This window comes from Triticum urartu, chromosome 4A, assembly GCF_056163025.1.
Source record: "Triticum urartu cultivar PI428250 chromosome 4A, HENAU_Tu73, whole genome shotgun sequence".
NCBI lineage: Eukaryota > Viridiplantae > Streptophyta > Magnoliopsida > Poales > Poaceae > Triticum > Triticum urartu.
The window spans coordinates 225,358,239-225,365,430 of NC_141876.1; the positions used below are offsets into that span (position 1 = coordinate 225,358,239).

Here is a 7,192-nt window from a genome sequence, read left to right on the forward strand (position 1 = left end):
AGGGTTCCCCCCCCCAACCCTAGGCGCATGGGCCCAAGGGGGGATGCGCCCAGCCCATGTAGGGCTGGTTCCCTTTCCTCTACAGCCCATTAGGCCCTCCGAGAGAGGTGGCCCCTCCCGGTGGACCCCCGGAACCCCTCTGGTGGCCCCGGTACAATACCGATATGCCCCGAACCTTTCCGGTGACCGTATGACAACTTCCTACATATAAATCTTCACCTCCGGACCATTCCGGAACTCCTCGTGACGTCCGGCATCACATCCGGGACTCCGAACAACATTCGGTACTCACATACAAGTCTTCCTAATAACCCTAGCGTCATCGAACCTTAAGTGTGTAGACCCTACGGGTTCGGGAACCATGCAGACATGACTGAGACAACTCTCCGGCCAATAACCAACAGCGGGATCTGGATACCCATGTTGACTCCCACATGTTCCACAATGATCTCATCTGATGAACCATGATGTGGAGGATTCAAGCAATCCCGTACACAATTCCCTTTGTCAATCGGTACGTTACTTGCCCGAGATTCAATCATCGGTATCCCAATACCTCGTTCAATGTCGTTACCGGCAAGTCACTTTACTCGTGCCGTAATGCATGATCCCGTGACCAACTACTTAGTCACATTGAGCTCATTATGATGATGCATTACCGAGTGGGCCCAGAGATGCCTCTCTGTCATACGGAGTGACAAATCCCAGTCTCAATTCATGCCAACCCAATAGATACTTACGGAGATACCTGTAGTGCACCTTTATAGTCACCCTGTTACGTTGTGACGTTTGGTACACCCAAATCACTCCTACGGTATCCGGGAGTTGCACAATCTCATGGTCTAAGGAAATGATACTTGACATTCAGAAAAGCTCTAGCAGACGAACTACACGAGCTTGTGTATGCTTAGGATTGGGTCTTGTCCATCACATCATTCTCCTAATGATGTGATCCCGTTATCAATGACATCCAATGTCCATGGTCAGGAAACCGTAACCATCTATTGATCAACGAGCTAGTCAACTAGAGGCTCACTAGGGACATGTTGTGGTCTATGTATTCACACATGTATTACAATTTCCGGATAACACAATTATAGCATGAACAATAGACAATTATCATGAACAAGGAAATATAATAATAACCATTTTATTATTGCCTCTAGGGCATATTTCCAACAGCGGAGTCCCAGACTTCCACTCCAAGTCTCCTGGTTTGCGTTTGTTCCAAGAAAGATCCTCGCGAAGGTTTCGTTCCGTTTGGATTCCGTTTGATATTCCTTTTCTACGAAACATTGAAATAGGCAAAAAAAACATAAACTGGCACTAGGCCTTTGGTTAATAGGTTAGTCCCAAAAATAATATAAAAGAGCATATTAAATCCCATTAAACATCCAAAATAGATAATATACTAGCATGGAACAATCAAAAACTATAGATACATTGGAGACGTATCAGAAGGCGTCTTCCCGAAGAGATCTGGATCCTCACGGGGGGAGGGACTGGTTGGGGCGAAACTAGGGTTTGTCCTATCCCTGGCAAGTTCAATAGATCCAATCTGGTGTGGGTTCGGAAAGATAAATTTGCATCTGAAGACTTCTCTGAACCTGATTGCCACCCAGTTGGAAAATCGGATCGGATGACTACTCCAAAATCCTTCTCCCTTTCTCGCAACTACTGGTCAAGGAAATCGGGCAAAATTCCTTTTGCTTCCATTGTCAAAATGGCTAGTGGAGGGAGAGATGCTAGCAGTCGTGGGGGAGGTATGGCCCTGGAAGGGGGCGTAATGGTCGTCCTCCTACTCCCATTCTGACGGGACAGGAAGTGCATGTTCCGCCACCTCTGGATCCCTAGGCTCCCCAAGCTGCCCCGCCACACATGTCGATCTACGCCAAGCCCCAGCTATTTCCAGTTGGTTCTTCCCAAGCTATGATGCAGACATGCGGACAAATGTATGGATGCCAGGGGGCTGGAATCCTCAGATACAGCAGATGCAGCAGATACCACAATGGGCGAATCAACAGCATTTCCCCTTCCAATATTTGCCTCCTACTCAGGTTTTTCCTCAGCCTTTCAATCCTTAGATGCAGCAAGTTCAATTTGGACGGAGTGGATCATCTACTGGGGGAGTGTGCAGAGCAGTCAGCCAGAGTCTAGCAAGAACAAGAAAAAGAAGAATCAAAGGAACAAGCAGACAACTATGCAGACTAATACTCCAAGTGATGACTCCTCCTCCTTCAATATTGATCCCAAGTACATTGGGGCGATTTTCTACAACTATGGTCTTCCTGGACACTTTGTTGGTATGTGTCCCACCCCAAAAGTGTGCTTCATCTGCAAGACCCCTGGCCATCACATGGATACATGCCCTACCTGGTACAAGCCCTATCCTGCTGCCATGTATTGGGGGAGTGCCAGCAATGGGCTAGGATTTTTTCACATCGAAAACTGGTGGCAAGGAAGACCGCGAGTGGCTGAACTTTGGGAATGTTAGTTTAGTCTTAATTGAAAAAGGAGAGATTTCTGAGAAAGAGCTGGGACTTTGTTTCTCTGATATGTGGAAAACTAATTGGCCCTGGCAGATCAGAAGATATGATGATAAAAAATCTATTGTCAGGTTTCCCCCTAACAAGAAGATCAAGGATTTGGTAGAATACCCATCCATTAACCTGAAGAAAGAAGGAGTGACTATATCTTTCAGTGACTGGAATGGAGAAATGCCAGCCTATGACACTTTGGAGGAAACCTGGCTTGTGATTGAAGGGCTGCCTCCCCGGTGGATATCTTGGAACATTATCTCTCAAGTGTCTACTATCCTTGGTGCCCTTATATTTTCAGGAGCTTCTATGAGAAGGTGAGGATTCAGGTGCCTGTGAGAGAGCCAACAAAAATTCCCAGGGATAGGATGGTGGAGATACACCATCAGCTTTACTTGCTAAAATTTTCTGTGGAGACTGAGTTAGTGAGTGAACATGATTCAAATAATCCTCCAGGCCCTGATGACAACAACCCCTCTTAGAAAAGCATACTGAATAAGAGTTTGATACAAGTGAAGATGACTTGCTTGGAGAAGATATGGATACTGGCAATAGCAACTCCAATATCAAAGATAAACATCATGCTACTGGGTCCAATGGGGCCACTACACAAAAGTGCTCCACCCCTGCTCCCAGATCCAATGAAGTAAGTTTAGTCTCCTCCAAGATTATGGGTGCCCCTATGACCAAAAGCTACCTCGAGGTAGTGAAGAAGAAACATGATGATAACATTGGCACCCCTCTCCTGGAACAATTTGAAGCTGCTGCTGGTGTGGACAAGCCTGTTTCTCAGAAGTGCATTAGCAGATAACAGAAATGGGGCCATGTGATGGCCTCCAGGGTTAGCACAAGGAACAAAAAAGATAGTAGACCAGCTCTTCAAAAAGCTCAGGAGTTGAAGCAAATCAAAAACCTGGAATTGCATATGATAAGAAAAGGTATCCATAACTCTTTTGCTTGTTTGGATGATTCTATTGATCAAAACTGCAGAGTGCTCGGGTATTAGACTAGGAACTAGTAGTGATAGTATCAGAGATAATATTTGCATTATCAAGCAGATTGAGTTAGATAGACTTGATAAATTTAATTCTGAAAATCCTGTTGTATATTTACCTCCTATTATAGATATTACTTGTGAGGAATTTAATAGTTCAGACCTTAGTCCTAGGACTAATGCTGAGTCAGAGGAGGGGACACATATAAATGTGCTCCCTAAATCATACTCCCCCTGGATTGAGGTTAGAAACTCTAATTATTGTAGAGGGAGAAGGAAGATTAATTTTGCAGTTAAATGATAGGTATCTTTTGGAACATTAGAGGGCTTAATGGCCCCAATAAAGTTGACAAATTGAAAGAACTCATTAGAGCCAATAGTCCTGATTTTATTTGTATTTCTGAGACCAAGAAAGAACAATTTACTATTCTTCAACTTGAAGTCTTTAATCCCAGAACTAATTTCCATTGGAAATGGCTCCCTGCAATTAACACTGCAGGAGGGATTTTGATTGGAGTTAACGTGGATCTATTTGACATTGTTCAATGTGATTTGCATAAATTTAGTATTTCTTGTTTGCTTAAGAATAAACAGGATCACTCTGTTTGGAGACTTGTTTCTGTTTATGGTTCTGCCTATGACCAGTTTAAAATGGATTTCATTAATGAACTCCACAACTTGCTGACTGGCTGGGAAGGGCCCACCCTGGTAGGTGGTGATTTTAATCTAATTAGAGAGGCTAGTGATGAAAGTATTGGTGTTATTAATCAACACTGGGCTGACCTCTTTAATGATTGGATCAATAAATTTGGATTAATAGAGCTCAAGATCAATGGGAGGAAGTACACTTGGGGCAACAATCAGGACAATTTAGTGATGGCTACTATAGATAGAGTCTTCATGTCCACTGATTGGGCCTCTGCTTTCCCTGGTGTACACCTTAAAGCCCTGCCTAGATTAGGTAGTGATCACACTCTTTGGTGGTTAACACCTGTGCTTTCTCCATTCCCAAGGATAAACATTTTAGATTTGAAAAATGGTGCTTGGAGGTTGAAGGGTTTAGAGAGATTGTGATTAAATCTTGGACTGCTAGATGCCCTTTCAAAAAGGAAATAGATGTTTGGCAGTTCAAAATTAGGAATTCCAGAAAAGCCATCAAAGGGTGGATGGCCAATTATGAGGCGGAGCAGAACAGACATAAACAAGCTCTAGTGGCTGAGTATAACTGTTTGGATATTATTTCTGAATCTAATCCTCCTTCCCCTAGCACTAACAGAAGAATAAAAAAATTGCATGTGATCTGGAGGATATCTGGAGGAAAGAAGAAATCAAGGCCAGGTAGAGATCCAGAGAGAGACATACTAGAAGGGGACCTAAATGCTGGCTACTTTAAAGCTATAGCTAATCAAAAGAGGAGGAAGAAACAGATCATGGTGCTGGAAGGAGATGCAGGTATTGTAACTAATCCTGAAGGTATTATGAAAGTTGCTGTTAACTACTACAAAAATTTATTTGGCTTCCAAGATGAAATTAACATCAACCTGAAAGATGACTTTGGGGAAGATGGGGAGAAGGTTACTGATGCTCATAACTGCATATTAGATACCCCCTTCTCTGAAGAAGAGATCAAGGATGCTTTCTTTGGCTCTTATGCTCAAGGAGCTCCTGGGCCAGATGGCTTTCCTTTTCTATTTTATCAACAATTTTGGGACCTTATTAAAGGTGACATGTTTGCTTTATTTCATGATTGGGAGAGAGGTGATCTAGACCTATTTAGACTTAACTTCTCCATGTTAACTCTAGTTCCTAAAGAGGATGATGCCATTAGAATGGAGAAATTTAGGCCTCTTGCTATGAGTAATTGCAGTTTTAAGATCTTTGCTAAATGTGCCACTAATAAGTTTGGCCCCATCTGCAAAGATCTAATTTCTCTGAACCAGACAACCTTCATAAAAGGTAGGTATATTGCTGAGAGTATTATCACAGCTCATGAAATTATTCATTCTGTGCACTCCAGTAAGCAGTTTGGCTTTGTGTTTAAATTAGACTATGAGAAAGCTTATGACATGATCAACAGAGAATTCCTGCTGGACATGATGCATAAGAGAGGTTTTAGTAGTAAATGGATGAAGAAAGATGAATCCCTATTATATAAAGGCTCTGTTGGAGTTAATATTAATAATGACAACATTGATTTCTTTATTGCTGGTAAGGGAGTCAGACAAGGGGACCCTTATTCCCCTTTGCTCTTCAACCTAGTAGCAGATGTTTTTACTAGAATTCTTGTTAAAGCCTCCAGGAATGATATCCTGGAAGGGCTCTTTCCTAGTTCTAATCCAGATGGCACCATTAGCATGCAATATGCTGATGACACTTTACTTTTCCTGAGTAACAACCCATCTCATGCTAGAAACCTTAAATGGTTACTATCCTGCTTTGAGCAATTATCTAGGATGAGGATTAATTTCCACAAATGTGACCTGGTTCCTATCAATATAAATGGAGGTGGTGCTAATATATTTGCTAAAATCCTTGGTTGCAAACTAAGTGAGTTCCCCATTAAATATTTAGGAGCTCCTCTCCATCATAGAAAGCTTAAAATGTGAGCTTCAGCCTACTGTTGATAAATTATCAAAAGGGGGGCTGGCTGGAGAGGTAGATTGTTGTCTTCTGGCAAGAGACTCACACTAGTGAAAACCTGTTTAGCCACTATTCCTGGTTACCTTATGGGAATTATTAAATTCCCAAAATGGGTCATTAAGCTGATTAATTCTCAACTAGCTCACTGTTTTTGGGACGATTATGAGGGTCATCATAAATATCACCTTGCTGCTTGGGGGAATGTGATCCTTCAAAACCAACATGGGGGCCTTGGCATCCCTAATATTGCTGACATGAATCTTTGTGTATTAGCTTCCTGGATTAAGAGATACTTTCTAGATGAGGGCAAGATCTGGAAGCAAGTAATTGATGCCAAATATAGAACTCATAGTCCTAATGTTTTTGCTTGCCCTAACAATGGTGCTTCCCATTTTTGGAAAGGGATCCTTTGGGCTACTAAAGCCACTAGTATGGGCTATTCCTGGATTATTGGGAATGGCAAGAGTGTCAGATTCTTGGAAGACCAGTGGATTGGGCATACCACCCTTGCTACCAGTATTGGGACTTATATACTATTGCCAATGACTATAATATCCCTATAAGTGAAGTCTGGGATGGCACTAATCTCAAAATCACTTTTAGGAGGTGCTTTACTCAAAAAATGTTAGCTGACTAGGATGATCTATTCAGCTGCATTAAAAATGTTGTGCTGGAAGACAGAGAAGATACCGTACACTGGAATTATGAAGCTAAGGGTATCTACACTGTGAAATCCTTCTACAACATCATTAACTTTAGGGGGTATGCCCAGGTAACCTCCCTGTTATATGGAAATTCAACGTCCCCCTGAGGATTTAGATTTTTCTCTGGCTTGTGGCTAAAAACAAATTATTGACTAGAGATAACCTCCATAAAATACAGCATGTAGAAGATATTACTTGTCTTTTCTGTGGTGAATCTGAATCTGTTGAGCATTTATTTTTTGGCTGTGTCATTCCGATAGAGCTACGGAAAGTGATTTTTGATATCTCTAATAAGCATTCTGGAATGTCCATAGATG

The 7,192-nt window shown here is 42.1% G+C and overlaps 1 pseudogene; it reads left to right on the top strand.

Annotated features, from left to right (window-relative positions):
* Window positions 1-2,008: 2,008 nt before the first annotated feature.
* On the top strand, window positions 2,009-3,019 carry LOC147975434 (uncharacterized; annotated as a pseudogene).
* Window positions 3,020-7,192: the final 4,173 nt, after the last annotated feature.